Source organism: Halichoerus grypus, chromosome 7, assembly GCF_964656455.1.
Source record: "Halichoerus grypus chromosome 7, mHalGry1.hap1.1, whole genome shotgun sequence".
Taxonomy (NCBI): domain Eukaryota; kingdom Metazoa; phylum Chordata; class Mammalia; order Carnivora; family Phocidae; genus Halichoerus; species Halichoerus grypus.
Window position 1 is genome coordinate 155,372,339 of NC_135718.1, and position 16,166 is coordinate 155,388,504.

The window sequence follows — 16,166 nt, forward strand, 5'->3', positions numbered from 1 at the left end:
TCCCCCCCTCGCTGCCTGGGCGGTGGGGGAGGGGCAGGGCCCGGCAGCTCAGAGGAGGGGCTGCACTTTGCTGCTGAAGCTCGCCTGGCTCGCCCCCCAGGTTTCTCCCGGAGGCCCCCCGGAGCGACCGGCACTTGTCCCCTCGGAATGCAGAGCCTGGCCCACTAAACCACAACGGAGCAGGCTGGAATGATGCCCTTGATGCTTAGGACGACTTTTCTTACCTAGTCACAGATGTTTCCAAATTTCTGAGAAAAAGAAAGTGAGGACGGAGGCTGGAGAGGCCGCTTCAGAGAATTGCTTCCAAATGAATGGAGGGGTGGGGGATGTGGTGCTCCCTGGCTCCCCTCCCTCAGAAAGGCCTCTGCTGGCCCCGAGTGACCTCTTGGACCTCTCGCTTCGTCAGGCTTGTGCAGGAAGATGGGCAGAGCCCCGAAGCAAGTTGTCTGGCTCGGAGAATCATGGGTTCTTTGAAGCCGCTCGCCTGAGGTGGGTCCTGCTGGAAAGGTTAGCTTCCTGGGGCTTGTTCGGGGCACCCAGGGCCTCACCCCGGCTCTGGGAACTGCTGGTCAGCGGGGAGGGGTGGGGAGGCCGTGCGGTGCTGTGCGGACCCACAGGGTCCAGGTGCTGCCCGCCTCCTGGCCAGTGAGCCTGCAGCCTGGCTGGTGGGCCCGGCGAGGCTGGCCAAGGCTGGTGTGGGGGAGCCCAGACTCGGGGCCCTGGGCTGCGCACCTGCCACACGCCAGCCCTCTGTCACGCTTTGTCGGAGACCCTGGCCGTTCGCACTACCCCCCTTCCCTGGGGGGTCCTAAGTCGCTTCGGCGCGGGAGAGGTAGCCGGCTCGGACTCTGCGCACACCCACCTGACACGGGGGCTGGTACGCACGGAGGCTGAGATAGAGGGGCCCCGGGGGAGCACGCCACAGAGCTGGAATCTGGGTCTCGAGGCCTCTGTGGCTTTCTTCTGAACTTCCCACCAGCCCTGGCTGGAATGTAGATTGTGTTTTTAGTAACGTGTACTGTGAGCTGTTCTCTGTATAATGTATTTTGTAATGTATTTTTCTCATCTACCAAAGGATGAAACAAATAAAATTATTTAAATAGTTTGGCTCTAATAAAATTAATTTTTTTTAAGATTTATATTTAGCTAATCTCCACACCCAACGTGGGGCTCAAACTCACGACCCCGAGATCCAGAGTCACACCCTCTACTGACGGAGTCAGCCAGGCGCCCCCCCAGTACAACTAAAGGAATGGTGGGGTCCGTGTCCACCGGCACGAAGAGAGGCGCAGCTCCTGGGAGTTGGGAGTACCGAGTGGAAGAGAACCCTCCACCTTTTCCATCCAACTCAACACTCCCCTTAATGACCTTCATGAAGAGTTGTAAAGGACGTTACAAAGCACAAAAAAAGATTCAAGGCCCTAACATCCTGAATCGATGCTCTTCTCTCCACTAGGAAGACAAGGAGAGACGAAAAGCTCCTCAGGTCGCTGCCCTACACCTCGACGTGGGGCTCGCGGGGGGCAGCAGCTTCTAACCCCACTGCAGCAGGTCTGACGAGGCAGGGCTGGGGAGGGGGGCTACAGAGAAGGACCGACACCCCAACTCCTGAAGCATGCCATTATTTATTCACCAAGGTGATGCCTCTTCTAAGTGCTCCCTGATTCTTCTCTGGAAGGCCAGGAAAACCAAGCGTGGGCCCCTCCGTTCTCCGGAATCTCTTAGGGCAACTTCTGTCATACTCTGGGGGTACACAGAAGAGACGCGGGGAGGACCCACTGGTGGCCTCCGGCTTCGACCTCGTGGAAGCTTCCTGGGTGTGGTACAGCACTCAGGCAGAGTTGGGGGGCCCGTGACACGTGGAGACCTCTCTCTCTTCTGAGAGGTGAGCTGGGGCAAGGCCAAATGAGGGTCAAAGCAGTCGTGGGCACCAGTGGCCTCTTCACCCCCAAGGCCTCAAGAGTGCACCGTGCTTGAGGACAAGGGAGACAGAACGGGACAGAGAAGGGGCATGCTGACAGTCACTATTTAAACTCGTCAAACATCAGGATGTGTGACTGGAAGAGCGAGAATTAGTCTCAGTGGGAAGGAGGCCCCCCCCCATAACCTCAGCTTGTTTCTTTAGCAGAATGCCACGTCAAGGTGCAGCATCCGGGCCCAGGCGGCCTGCCCGGGAGCCCCAGGGCGGGAGGGAGGGAGGACAGATACAGGGCAGTTACCGCCAAGGCCTAAGCACCAGTGATTTTCCCTTTGAGGATGCGATGGATAACCCAGTATGAACTCCAAGTGCCTGCACAGCACAGCACAAGGAAAGCTGTGGCCCGCGGTCAGGCCGAGGAGGAGAGGGGGGCAGCGGTGGGCGGACAAGTCTCTGCCGGTCGGGGTGGGCTCCCCGGGCAGGCTGACCCCAGATGGAAGTGCTGTGGACGTGGGAGGGCAGAGGAAGAGCAGATCAGAGAAGGCCTTACTCCTGTGGCTCAAGTTATGGCAGGGATCTGGGACTGCACATTGTCCAGTGGGAAATTCCGGGCACACGGAACTGCTCATTCGACTCTGCAGTGAGCACATTAGCTGGAGGGCTGGCGGCTGAAAAGCAGAGGCCTTTGCCCGCTGAGCAAGCTGTTCCTCCATGCTGGGAGGGGGGCCGGCGCCCTTCTCCGAGGCCTTCCCTCACTCGGGTCCCGCCGTCCGCTCCCCAACCCCGGGGCCACCTGAATCAGCATGAAACTGGCCACACAGAGTCGGACCTCAGGTCCGTCCCCAGCTGTGCCATTTTGTTTTTATGAAATGGGAAGAAGTTCCTGTCACCTTTCTGAGACTTGTCCCCCTCCATAAAGGGGGAAAATGTCAGCCCACCTGATCTCTCAGGGCCACCTCAATGTCCACACAAGCGCTGAGCACCCCCCGACCTGGGGTGGGCACTCTGGCCCTTCTGCCTGTCTGAGAGCTGCTGTTTGGGGCACGGGGCTCCTCTATGCTCGCCCCCCCAACACCCGCCTGGAGCTCCAGGGCCCTGGCCGGGAGCTGGTCACTCCCCACGCTGGGCAGCAGGGACCCTCTGCATGCAGTGACCCAAGATGACCTCTGGGGGTGCCCCTGCCCGCGGGTCCCATGCCCCTAGCCTCTGCACTTGGGTGACAGAGCATTCTCTCACCCACTCACATCTCACCCAACCCCAACCTTGGCCTCTCCCTCTCAACGATGTGAAAACAGGCCCCGACAGGTGTCCAGATCTAAAGAAACAGCCCGTCAGAAGGCCCCGCGTCCAGTGCTAACCCCCACCGGGGGTTTTCAAATCCTAGTTTTCTTCTATAATGGAACTCTTTCCCGGGGAAATCAAGCAAAATTCAATGTGCAGAACACAGACGAAAGCCGAGCAGCTCTGGCGGAAGCGGGACATGCCTGCCCTCCCCGCGGTACCACAGAACTCAGCCTTCGGGCAGCACCGGGGGCCCCTCTCGGGCATGAAACCAATACGCAAGAGGCAGCTCCAAGCACTGGGGAGAGCAAAGAAGAGACACCGAGAGGTACCCCGAGGCCTCTGCTGCCCTCAGTGTCCCCGCCGCCGTCCCACCGCTGCCCCTCAGTGTCCCCTCCGCCGTCGCCCCGCTGCCCCTCAGTGTCCCCTCCGCTGTCCCCCTGCTGCCCCTCAGTGTCCCCTCCGCCGTCGCCCCGCTGCCCCTCAGTGTCCCCTCCGCCGTCCCCCCACTGCCCCTCAGTGTCCCCTCCGCCGTCCCCCTGCTGCCCTCAGCTGTCCCCTCCGCCATACCCCTGCTGCCCTCAGCTGTCCCCTCCGCCGTACCCCTGCTGCCCCTCAGTACCCCCTCCGCCGTCCCCCCACTGCCCTCTTCTGTCCCCTCCGCCATCCCCCCGCTGCCCCTCAGTGTCCCCTCCGCCGTCCCCCCGCTGCCCCTCAGTTTCCTCTCTGCCGTCCCCCCGCTGCCCTCAGTGTCCCCTCCACCGTCCCCCCGCTGCCCTCAGTGTCCCCTCCGCCGTCCCCCCGCTGCCCCTCAGTGTCCCCTCTGCTGTCCCCCCACTGCCCCTCAGTGTCCCTTCGCCATCCCCCTGCTGCCCTCAGTGTCCCCTCCACTGTCCCCCTGGTGCCCTCTTCTGTCCCCTCCGCCGTCCCCCTGCTGCCCTTCAGCTGCCTCTCTGCTGTCCCCTCTGCTGCCCCCTGCTGTCCCCAGGCTGCCCCTCCGCCGTCCCCCGACTGTCCTACTTAGGTCCATCAAGTCTCAGAAGGGTGGAGGACGGTCACCTTTCTCTAGCATGATAGGCTGAGTCAGAGGGGGATGGCTCAGAAGTGGTCACTCCAGGCTGCACGGGGACTGCACTGGGAGGGTAGCCCACCGGCCAGAGTCGACGAGCAGGACCACAGGCATCCATCCTGTCCAGCACCCAGCACCTGGCCAAGCGGGGGAGGAAGGAGAGGACGGTGTTCCCCCGGGGCGGTCACAGCAGCCCCCAGCAAGAGAGCCGGAGGGCAGGGCTGGGAGCAGCAGCTTGTCCCTTCCTGGGGCGTGAAGCGATGTCAGCAGCGGGATTTGGGAGCGGACGCAGCAGAGAATCCAAAGTCGGAAGGCAGGAAAAGAAAGGAGTGGCTCTGTCTACGGCCGGGCGTGCACCCGTCCCAGGCCGGCCCGGAGTCCCCCAGGTGGCACGCTGTGGCGGAATCCGGTGCGGAGGGCCGAGCAGCGCCCGCGTGTCCCGCCCGGTGCAGAGTCTGCAGGCCACAGGCCTCACCGTTTGCGCCGCATCCCACGTCTGTCTGTCTCCGAAGATGCGGCCTGTGAGTGAGCGCTGTGGATCTGCCCCACGGACCCAGCCGATGCAGGAGGATGAGACCACAACCGCGACCAGCCCCCGTCACCAGGCTCACCCCAGGAAGGCCCCGTGAGAAGGCCCCGAGGCCCGTGCCTTGGTGGCATGCGTGGCCCAGAAGCAGGGCGTCCGAGGGACGACGCTGGTCACCAGCAGCCCCGCCTCCCCACCGACGTTGAGGATGGTGGCCAGCTCAGGTCTCGGAAGCACTCCCTCAGGTGCAACACGAGGTAGGAGCCTCTGGGGAAGAGCAGGGAAGAGCAGGGATCGAATGTGGCAGGAGAGTCACCCTGGGCAGGAGGGCCAGGCCCCAGCCCTGGCAGAGACGGCGACAAGTGCCTTGGTGATCGCCACACGGAGCAAGAAAGCAGGGTGCTGGGGGCACAGGGCCGGGGGAGGCTCAGGCTCAGTGGGCGGAAACGAGACACGCGGGGCCTGGGGGAGAGGCATGGACAGAGCCCTTACTGGGGGGCTCTGAGCCGGCCGCCGTGACTTGTGGGCCTCTAAACGATGCAGATGTGCACTCTCTGTGACCCAGGACACCTCTCGGCCCCAGTCACCGCCCCCTGGGTTTAAGCACCGGCCAGACCTCCCCTGGCGCTCCGCTGGCGGGTGGGGGTGTCACGGGCCGGCACTGGGCAGAAAGGGGGACAGATTGGCCTCACAGCCCGGGTCTGATGGAGGACTTCCTGAACACTTTGTCCCCCCCTCCCCGGTACCATCCGTGCCCCACTTGCCAGGGACCGAGCCACGTCCACAGTGGCCTTCGGTGGCCTCACCACAGCTCTGCGTGCCTCATTTCCACGGGAACCACGCAGAAGGCTGCCCTCCACGCCTGGGTCTCACGGGATCGCCGGGAGCTTCAGGAGCGAGCTGTGCACGAGCTGGAAAGCAGATGCCGGAGTCCTGGAGGTGCCTGGGCCATCGCCGGACCACCGCACCCCTGCCCCCCACGGGCCGCGGCCCTGCCCTCAGAGGTAGGAGAACATGGGTGGTGGGACGGTCCCTTCCATGTCGCAGCCTGCCCACCCTCGGCTGGTGCAGAGGGTTTGCCGGGCGGGTGCTCTGTAATGCAGAAGGCACCCCAGCGGAACCGAGCCCCCCTACACGGCGGGGCCAACACCGTGGGTGCTGGGGCAGGGAGAGCAGCAGCTGCAAAGACGCGTCCCGGGAACGCGGCAGCTCGGGATCTCACTGGTGCTTTGGCAAGTCCGTGACCAGAAGCTTCCTCCAACACCTAGAACAAGAAAAGGCCTCGCTCGGGAATGGTGGCAAGTACCCACTGATTCCTCCGTGGGGTCCCTCCAAGTGGGTTTGGAGACAGCACGTGCGCTGAGCCAGGGCTGAGCAGACTCCGGGGCTCCCACCCACTTGCCCCTTTCTTGTCAGGACCCTGAGCCAACCCAAGAAAGCACATCCAGAAACAGGGAGGTGGGGAGGGCAGCCGCCGCCGGGGGGCTCCCCCAGGACTGACAGTCACATCAGCCCAGGACTGCTTGCCCGACAGGTGCGCAGGCCCCTCTCACAGGGAGGAAGAGGGACAACGGTTATGCTGGGGGCCAGGCTGGTGGAGAGAGAGGCCTGGTGCCCTGCCAGCTTCCCCACTGCCCTGGGCAGAGAACCCCCACGTATCTGCCCACCGATGCTGCCGACACAGCAATCCCACCCTAAACCCGTAGACGCCTTCCTTCTGTCCAGATGGACAGTCCACACCCACTGCTCTCTCCTCGAACCCAGTCAATACCCTCAGACCCCGCCCGCAGGTGTCCAGCCCTCGTCCGTCTGTGGGACCGCACCAGGACGCTAAGATGCGCACACGCAGCGTGACCGCCACAGAGCAGCTTTCTCCAGCTGAGCAGACGGCGTCACGACCTACCCACTGGCTCAGGCCACACTGCCCCCCACCCGGCTACCTCCAGCAAGGCCACCAGCAAGCCAAGCCAGAAATGCCTTGCAAACCAGGCGCTCCCGTACTTCTCTCTGCCCACAGCGCCCTCCCCAACCGGGGCCACGGCAACAGCATCTGGAGACTTCCCTGCTGCCACAGAACGTCCACGGGCCCCACAAAGCCACCCCACAGACAACACGGTCTCTTACAAACCAAACTCAGATCCCAGTTATTCCCCAGATTAACACCTTCCGACAACTTCCCACTGTGCTTACGCATAAAACCCAAAGTCGCCACTTGGACTCCACAAGGCCACCGTGGTCTGACCCTCCCTCCACAGCCGTCCCCTGTGCCTGCCCTGCCCCGCTGTGCCACTCAGGGGCAAATGTAGGTGCTCCCCGTCTGGAATGTTCTGGAATGCTCTGGAATGTTCTTCCCCTGCTCTTCACAGGGTTGACTCTGACCTATCATCCAGACCTCAGCAGAGATAACCTCTTCCCACAAAGACGCTGCCCTAAGAGTCGTCTGGAGAAGTGACAACCCCCCCCATCACATCACCGTATCTTAATTCCGTCTGGTACTTGCTGTCTGGCGTCTTCTTACTTATTTACTGGTTTACTGTGTGTCTCTTCCCACGGGAACACAAGCGCCTCGAGAATACGAGTCATGTCTGTCTTCTGACAATTACCTTGATCGCTGAGGGAGGGAGCCCCACGGCCCTGAACACGGTCATGTGTGCTGGGCTCTCGGACACAGAGAGCAGGGAGGGATGAGAAGTGACCTGGGGCCAGTTCTCCAGCCTCCGAGCCGGGTTTCCTCTCCTATAGCGCGCGTCCCACTGAGTTGATGTGCGGGTTTAGCGCGCTAGCTTCTGTTGGGGACAGGACATGCTGTCGGCGCTTAGCACGTGGCAGCGGGTTCTGGAGTCAGTCCTGGCCCAGAGCTGCCGGGCTCCTTCGGGCTGAGCCCGTCACCCGGGCGGGACGGGGGACTCGCCCAAGTACACCCGCTGTGGTCACCAGACCCATTCACACGGCAGGGCAGGCGGAGCAGGGCTCGCAGAGGGAGGCCCCGCGCACACCGGCGAGCCCCAGATGCAGCCTCGGTGCCCGCCGCCCTGCCCCAGGCCGCCACCTCCAGCCCCGCGCGGAAGCGTCCCGAGACCGTTCCAAGCACCGGCCCAGGAGCCAACAGGCAGCCGTGACTTCTAGCTAAAAATTATCAATACAGAAACACTTAAAACATTTTTGGCCTAATTATTATTCCCTAATGACTTAAGGGATAAATATAACAATCCCATTTTGACAGTTGGTGAAATTAAGTTTAGAAGAAACTCGGCACGATTATCACCCAAGCAGCATCGCAGGCGCATCGGCCCGGACAAGACCCGGGGCTCGGGCTGTGCTCCTGACCCCAGGCGGCCGAGACCGGACGCCCCCTCGCCGGCTCCAGCCCGGCCCGTTTCGATTCCGCTCCACGGCTGCTGACGCCCGGGCCTCGACGGCCGCCGGCGGGCTCCTCACTGCGTCCGGGGCATTTCCAGCCGGTCAGGTGCGCGCAGAGGCGCCCGCTCCGGAGACGCCGCTGAGGCTGAGCCGGGCGCGAGAAGACACGGGACACAGAGGCCAGCGGCCAGAAAGCTCTGGGGCGGAGGGGTGTCCACCCCGTCCCGACACAGCCCAGGGAGACACCCTCCCGCCGGCCCGGGCAGCGCTGCAGCCTCACGCAACACCGAGCACGGCGGCGGCCGCCCCGCAGCCCCCGAGTCCCCCGACTGCCGGGCACAGGCCCGGCGCGGGTCACCCTTGAGGCCCGTGTGCACTCGGGGACTGCACGTGAGGCCGCCCGAAGGGCACGTCCTGGTGGAAATTTCATATTTACAGCAGTGACCCTCAACCCCTCCCTGTCGGCCAGGTAAGGCACACGCATGACCGAGATGACAGACACGGGCCTCGCTTGTCCTCAGGGGGCCCACACTGAGTCGCTCCACAGACGTGTGTGTCCCAGACGCCGCAGCACAAAGAGCTATGATGTCGGGGGGCCACAGGACGATGGAGAAACACAAGGCAAGGAGAGGGGGCCAGGGCGCCCCGGGGGGCAGGGCGACAGCAGAAAACATACCTGAGTGAAGGGAGGAGGCAAACCCCACACACGTGGGGGAAGAGCCTCCGGGCTGACACAACAGGTGCAGAGGCCTCCGGTCTTCCTGCTTCTGCGCCCGACTCCGTGCTTCAGGGCGGCTTTGCATCCGGGTGGATGGGTGCTGAGTACACAGTGGCCCATCCACAGGGCAGAAGGCAACCAGAATCCGCCCGGGGCCACGGAGGGGGACCGCCTGACGGCCGCGAACACACAGCCTCTGCACGGCTGAAACGCTCCATGTGCGGCTGGCGACCACGCGTCCACCTGTCACGACGGGTTCAGTTTACGCCACGTAAAGAATACTTCAATTAATGTACTGATGTACCTCATGTATTTAGTGCTTCGGTAGGGTTGATTTTTATGCAAATTGGTTAGACCTGGCCGTGTGCCCCTGCCAAACCTTCCAGTGCTCCCATTTCGACGTGACTATGGAAACGCCAACTGCCGCCGAGTCACTGTATGTCGTGAGAATAAAAAAGTTTTAATATTTATGAAGTTGTGCTTATGATTATCTTTATTCTTATGTGACCTTCTCCAGGAACTGACTGCTTTTTTCTTCCTCCACCCACTTGGGTCTCCCGCAGTCTCCGGCAGCACCTCCCTGATCCCTCACTTTTCTCCATGCAGACGTCACTCTGGCATCTCGCCCGTCCTGCTCCGTCCAGGACTGAGGCTGCCCGAGCCCTCACTTTGGGGCTTACTGGTTCATGTTATGGAGCACATCCCTCCATCGCTTTTTGAGAACAAGTATGTGGGTCACACATTCTTTGAGACCCTACCTTTCTGAACAAGTCCTAATTTTACCTTTATTCTAGAGTAATTTAAGAATAGATTTGGGTTTGGACATGATGTTATGCAAAATTCAATGATACTCCCCAGTCCCATACCCATTAATGTGGATTCTCTCTCTGAGGCTGTAGCAAATATTCTAAAATATTTCCATACTATGTCTTGGCATAGGTTTTCATTTCCCATTTATTAACTTAGGTACTTGTCGACTGCTTTCAATCTGAAAACTCGTATCCTTCCCTTCTGGGAGACTTGTGTCCTCGCTCGGTATTTCCTCCTCCGTGCTAACCTGCACTCTTCCTAAACACGCACGCTGCCCACGGAAGCTGATCCTTTCATTTTACCTTTTCTCTTCTCTACAATAATTCTACTACAAAATATTTCGACTGATACATCCTCTCCCCAAAAAGCAATAATAAAACTTGACAAAATTGTCAAAAACCACCATCTTAGGATTCTGGAGGTTGACCAGAAGCATACAGCACGACGCCCGGCCCCTTTGGATGACAGCCGCAGCAGGTGGGCAAAGCCCTGAAAACCAGCAGCTTTGGGGCAGATGGTGGAGAAGCCTCATGAGCCCATGTGGTCAGAACTAGCCTGTGCCTCGGAGACCAGCGGAGGGGAGGGGGGCTCAGCCACCTGAGGACACGATGCGGCTCTCACACCTCCTGCTCTACGGGGAAATGCCTATTCCCAGCTCCTACCCAACCTTCTGGCAGGTTGTTTCCTTTTCTCGTTGATTTTCAGTTTTTATTTTGCTTTTCTTTTTGCTTGTTTTTAAAAATCATTCTAGATCTCAATCCAGCAGCCGAAGAACATTTTGGTAAAGGGCGAGAATAAATGCTTGAGGCTTTGCAAGCTTACAGTCTCTGCGCTTCTACTGCTCAGCAGTGGAGACAGTGTGTGAATGGGTGAGACTGTTTTCCGATAAAACTTTATTTGTAGACATTGAAATTTGAATTTCATATAATTTTCATGTGTCATAAAATAATATTCTTTTGAAAAATTACCCCCTAACCATTAAAAAATGTAAAAACCATTCTTAGAACTTTCTACTCTGGGAAGATGGTGTAAATGGACCTTTTCCTATTCCTTCTGCTAAAAACCTGGATATTAAATATAAACCAAACATAAAACAACTATGACCTTGGGGTGGACCAAGAGACACCATGGTGATGAATTCCCTGGGTTTTCTTCTCGCCTCCTATATCCCAGACTTAGAATTGAAGAACCCACAAGCACCAACAGGCACAGACAAAAAAAAAAAAAAAAGCCCCAACAAAAGCCTGCTCTCTCCAGCCAAAGGACTGGAAATAGGGGCAGCCTCACATGGCAGAAAACTTTTTTTAAAAAGATTTATTTATTTATTAGAGGGGGAAGGGCCAGAGGGAGAAGGAGAGAATCTAAGCAGACTCCGCACTGAGGATGGAGCCCAATGTGGGGCTCGATCCCACGACCCTGAGATCATGACCTGAGCTGAAATCAAGAGTCGGATGCTTTACCGACTTGAGCCACCCAAGTGCCCCCTGACAAACATTTTAAAGCAGGCATGATAAAATACTTCAACAAACAATTACAAATACTCTTAAAACAAATGAAAATATAAAAACCCTCAGGAAAGAAACAAAGTCTCAGGGGAAAAAAAGGTATAAAAAATGGGAAAATTGGAATTGAAAAATACAATAACTGAAATTTTTAAAAAATAGATAAACTCAACAACAGAACTGAGGGGACAGGAAATAACCAGTGACTAGAAGAGAGAACACTGAAATTATATAATCTGAAGAGCCAAAAGATTTCTAAAACCTACACCTTCAGAAAACTGTGTGAACCCAGAGCGGCATAAATTCAAAGAAATCCATGCCAAAACACATCATCATTAAACTTCTGAAAACCAAGGACCAAGAAAAAGTCTTGAAAGTGAAATGACACCATATATAAGAAAAACGATTTGAATGACAGTGGATTTCTCATCAGAAACCATGGAGGCCAGAAGAAAGTGACATACTATTTCTCAAGTGCTAAAAGAAAAGATCTGTATACCTAGTAAAAATATCCTTCAGGAATGAAGGGGAAATTAAGACATTCCCAAATGAAGGAAAAATAAGAATTTGTCACCAGCAGACCTACCCTAAAAAAAAAGGCCAAAGGAAGTTCTCTAAACAAAGAGGAAATGATAAAAGAAGGAACCTTAAAACATCAGGAAATAAGAAAGAACATGGTAAGAAAAAATATGGGTAAATACAATAAGCTTTCCTTCCCTTGAGTTTTCTGAATTATATTTGACAGTTGAAACAAAAACTATAACACTTTCTGTTATGGTTCGAAATGAAGACAGAGGAGATTTTTAAGACAATTACATTATAAGCAGGGAGAGTAAAGGGAAGTATGGTTTCTATACTTCACTCAAGTGAATAAAGTCAACAGACATAGACTATGATAAGTTAAGTATAAATAATGTAACATTTTCAGTTTTAAGATTTAAAAACACTACAGATAAATCAAAATTGAATTATAAAAAAAATGTCCACATGATCTATAGGAAAATAGAGAAATAAAAAAACAGGAAACAGAAAATAAAATGCGGACTTGAACTCTAACATATCAATAATTACGTTAAATGTAAATGGTCTAAAAAAAAATACCAATTCAAAGACACACATTGTCCGTGTGGATTAAAAAACATGACCCAGGGTGCCTGGGTGGCTCAGTTGGTTAAGCGACTGCCTTCGGCTCAGGTCATGATCCTGGAGTCCCGGGATCGAGTTCCGCATCGGGCTCCCTGCTCAGCGGGGAGTCTGCTTCTCCCTCTGACCCTCCTCCCTCTCATGCTCTCTGTCTCTCATTCTCTCTCTCTCAAATAAATAAATAAAATTTTTTTAAAAAATTAAAAAATAAAAAATAAAAAACATGACCCAGACTAGTTTAAGAAGACTGGCTGAAGCTCTGCCCAAACAATCTGTGGATGGAAAAGCACCACTTGCTACCGGAGAGGATGATGATGATGAAGTTCCAGATCTTGTGGAGAATTTTGATGAAGCTTCCAAGAATGAAGCAAACTGAATTGAGTCAACTTCTGAAGAAGATAAAACTTGAAGAAGTTACTGGGAGCTGCTATTTTATATTATGACTGCTTTTTAAAATTTTGTTCATGGATCTGATAAAATCTAGATCTCTAATATTTTTAAGCCCAAACCCCTTGGACACTGCAGCTCTCTTCAGTTTTTGCTTATACACAATTCATTCTTTGCAGCTAATTAAGCTGAAGAAGCCTGGGAATAAAGTTTGAAACAAGGTTAATAAAGTTCTTTGCCTAGGAAAAAAAAAAAAAAAATGACCCAACTATATGATGTCTACAAAAAGCTCACTTCAAATATGATATATTTTAAAGTAAAAAGTAAAAAGATAGGAAAATAAAATGATAGGAAAAGATATGTCATGCAAACATTAAACAAAGGAAAGAAAACATAGCTATATTAATATCAGATAAAACAGACCTCAAAGTAAAATCACTAAAAAAATCAGAGAGGGATACTATATAATTATAAAAGATCACTCCACCAAGAACACACAGCAATCCTAAATGTGTACACACCAAACAAGAGAGCTTCAAAATATATGATGCAAAAACTAATCGAATTGAAAGGAGAAATACACAAATCCAGATTTATAACTGCAGATTTCAACACCCCTCTCTCAACAACCGACAGAACAACTAGACAAAAAATCAGTAAGGATACAGAACTCAACAATACTATTAACCAACATGATCCGATCAACATGTATAGGACACTGACCAACAGCAGAATACATATCTTTTCTTTCTTATTTATTTATTTTTAAAGATTTTATTTATTTATTTGACAGAGACACAGTGAGAGAGGGAACACAAGCAGGGAGAGTGGGAGAGGGAGAAGCAGGCTTCCCGTGGAGCAGGGAGCCCGATGTGGGGCCCGATCCCAGGACCCTGGGATCATGACCTGAGCCGAAGACAGACGCTTAACGACTGAGCCACCCAGGCGCCCCAATACATATCTTTTCAAGTGCCCACAGAACATAAACCAAGAAGGCTAAACCCTGGGCCATGAAATAAGTCTCAATAAATGTAAAAGTATTTCACTCACATACAGTATGCTGTCTGCCACAATAGAATTAAATCAGAAATCAATAGCAGAAACTATATGGAAATCTCCAAATATTTGGAAACTAAGTAACACACTTCAAAATAACCCACAGAATGAAGAAGTCATAAGGAAAACTAGAAAATATTTTGAACCGAATGAAAATGAAAACACAACACAAAATGAAAAACAATATCAACATGTATGGGTTACAGGTAAAGCATCACCTAAAGAGAAATTTATAGCATTAAAAGCCTGTATTAGGAAATAAGGAAGCTTAGAAATTAATGACCTCAACTTTGACCCTAAAGGAGAAACAAAAGAAGAAAAGCAAATGAAACCCAAAGAAAACAGAACAAAGTAAGTAATTAAGAAAAGCAGAGATCATCGCTCGGCATCAGGGAAATCCAAATCAAAACCTCAATGAGATACCACCTCACACCAGTCAGAATGGCTAAAATTAACAAGTCAGGAAATGACAGATGTTGGCGGGGATGCGGAGAAAGGGGAACCCTCCTACACTGTTGGTGGGAATGCAAGCTGGTGCAGCCACTCTGGAAAACAGTATGGAGGTTCCTCAAAAAGTTGAAAATAGGGCTACCATATGATCCAGCAATTGCACTACTGGGTATTTACCCCAAAGATACAAAAGTAGGGACCCGAAAGGCTACGTGCACCCCGATGATTATAGCAGCAATGTCCACAATAGCCAAACCGTGGAAAGAGCCAAGATGTCCATCAACAGATGAATGGATAAAGAAGATGTGGTATATATATACAATGGAATATTATGCAGCCATCAAAAGGAATAAGATCTTGCCATTTGCAACGACGTGGATGGAACTGGAGGGTATCATGCTGAGCGAAATAAGTCAAACAGAGAAAGACATGTATCATATGACCTCACTGATATGAGGAATTCTTAATCTCAGGAAACAAACTGAGGGTTGCTGGAGTGGGGGGTGGGGTGGGAGGGATGGGGTGACTGGGTGATGGACACTGGGGAGGGTATGTGTTCTGGTAGGCGCTGTGAATTGTGCAAGACTGTTGAATCTCAGATCTGTACCTCTGAAACAAATAATGCAATATATGTTAAGAAAGAAAAAAAGAAGAAGAAGAATGTAGCAGGAGGGGAAGAATGAAGGGGGGGAAATCGGAGGGGGAGAAGAACCATGAGAGACGATGGACTCTGAAAAACAAACTGAGGGTTCTAGAGGGGAGGGGGGTGGGAGGATGGGTTAGCCTGGTGATGGGTATTGAGGAGGGCACGTTCTGCATGGAGCACTGGGTGTTATGCACAAACAATGAATCATGGAACACTATATCTAAAACTAATGATGTAATGTATGGGGATTAACATAACAATAAAAAAATTAAAAAAAAAAAGGAAAAAAAAAGAAAATAACCACAACAAAAAAAAAAAAAAAAAGAAAAAAGAAAAGCAGAGATCAATGAAATTGAAAACAGAAAAACAATAGAGAAAAATCAATGAAACAAAGAAATGGCTCTTTGTAAGGATAAACAAAATTAATAAACATCCAGCAAGACTGGATGAAAAGAAAAAGAGAGGACACAAATTATCAATATCAGGAACAACACAGGATGATGTCACCGCAGACACTGCAGATGCCCGCAGAATAATGAGGGGCTACTAAGAACAACTCTACACACAGCTACAAGCACCAATGTTAGACGTGAAGTTAGACAATTCAGCAAGATGTACCCCCTCCTCAAGGACTCACAACGGCCACAGCTCACCCAGTCTGAAATCGATCATTAGAACAGCCCCTTAACTATTAAAGAAATTGAACTCATAATTAAAAGCCTTCCAAAAAAGAAATACCCAAGCCCAGATAATTTTACTAGAGAATTCTACTGAACAATCAAAGAAAAATTAACACGAGTTCTACACAGTCTCTTCTCAGTGGAGGAAACATTTCCCAATTCATTTTAGGTAAGTAGTTATCACCGTTAATACTAAAACCAAAGACAGTACAGAACAAAAAAACTACAGACCAATATCCTTCATGAAAAAAATGCAGAAATCCTTAACAAAGTCTTAGAAATTAGAAATCCTTAACCAATAGAATTTAGCAATATATAAAAATAATTATACACCATGACCAAGTGAGGTTTATTTCAGGAATACAAAGCAGGTTCAATATTTGAAAAAGCAATCACTATAATCCACCATATTAACCAGCTAAAGAAGAAAAACCACATGATCATATCACCCAATACAGAAAAAGCATTTGACAAAATTCAACATGTGTTATAGGTTGAATTATGTCCCCCCAAAAGCATATGTTGCAGTCTTAACCCCCAGGCACATCAAAATGTGACCTTACTTGGAAACAGGGTCTTGACAGAGGTGATCAAGTTAAAATGAAGCCACTAGGGTGGGT

The 16,166-nt window shown here is 52.6% G+C and overlaps 1 long non-coding RNA gene across 5 annotated transcripts in view; it reads right to left on the reverse strand.

The window, feature by feature from the left end:
* Positions 1 to 1,606: 1,606 nt before the first annotated feature.
* Positions 1,607 to 16,166, reverse strand: part of LOC118532351 (uncharacterized) — a 37,519-nt gene continuing 22,959 nt past the window's right edge. The window contains exons 2-5 of one of the 5 annotated variants that reach the window (XR_013450044.1): positions 8,831 to 9,306; positions 5,601 to 5,705; positions 4,259 to 5,061; positions 1,607 to 2,420 (exon numbers count right to left, since the gene is read on the reverse strand). This is a non-coding gene — a long non-coding RNA (uncharacterized LOC118532351). Of the gene's footprint in view, positions 2,421 to 4,258; positions 6,059 to 8,830; positions 9,307 to 16,166 lie in introns of all 5 variants that reach the window. The other 4 variants (XR_004915663.2, XR_004915664.2, XR_013450045.1 and 1 more) reach the window with 4 other exon arrangements.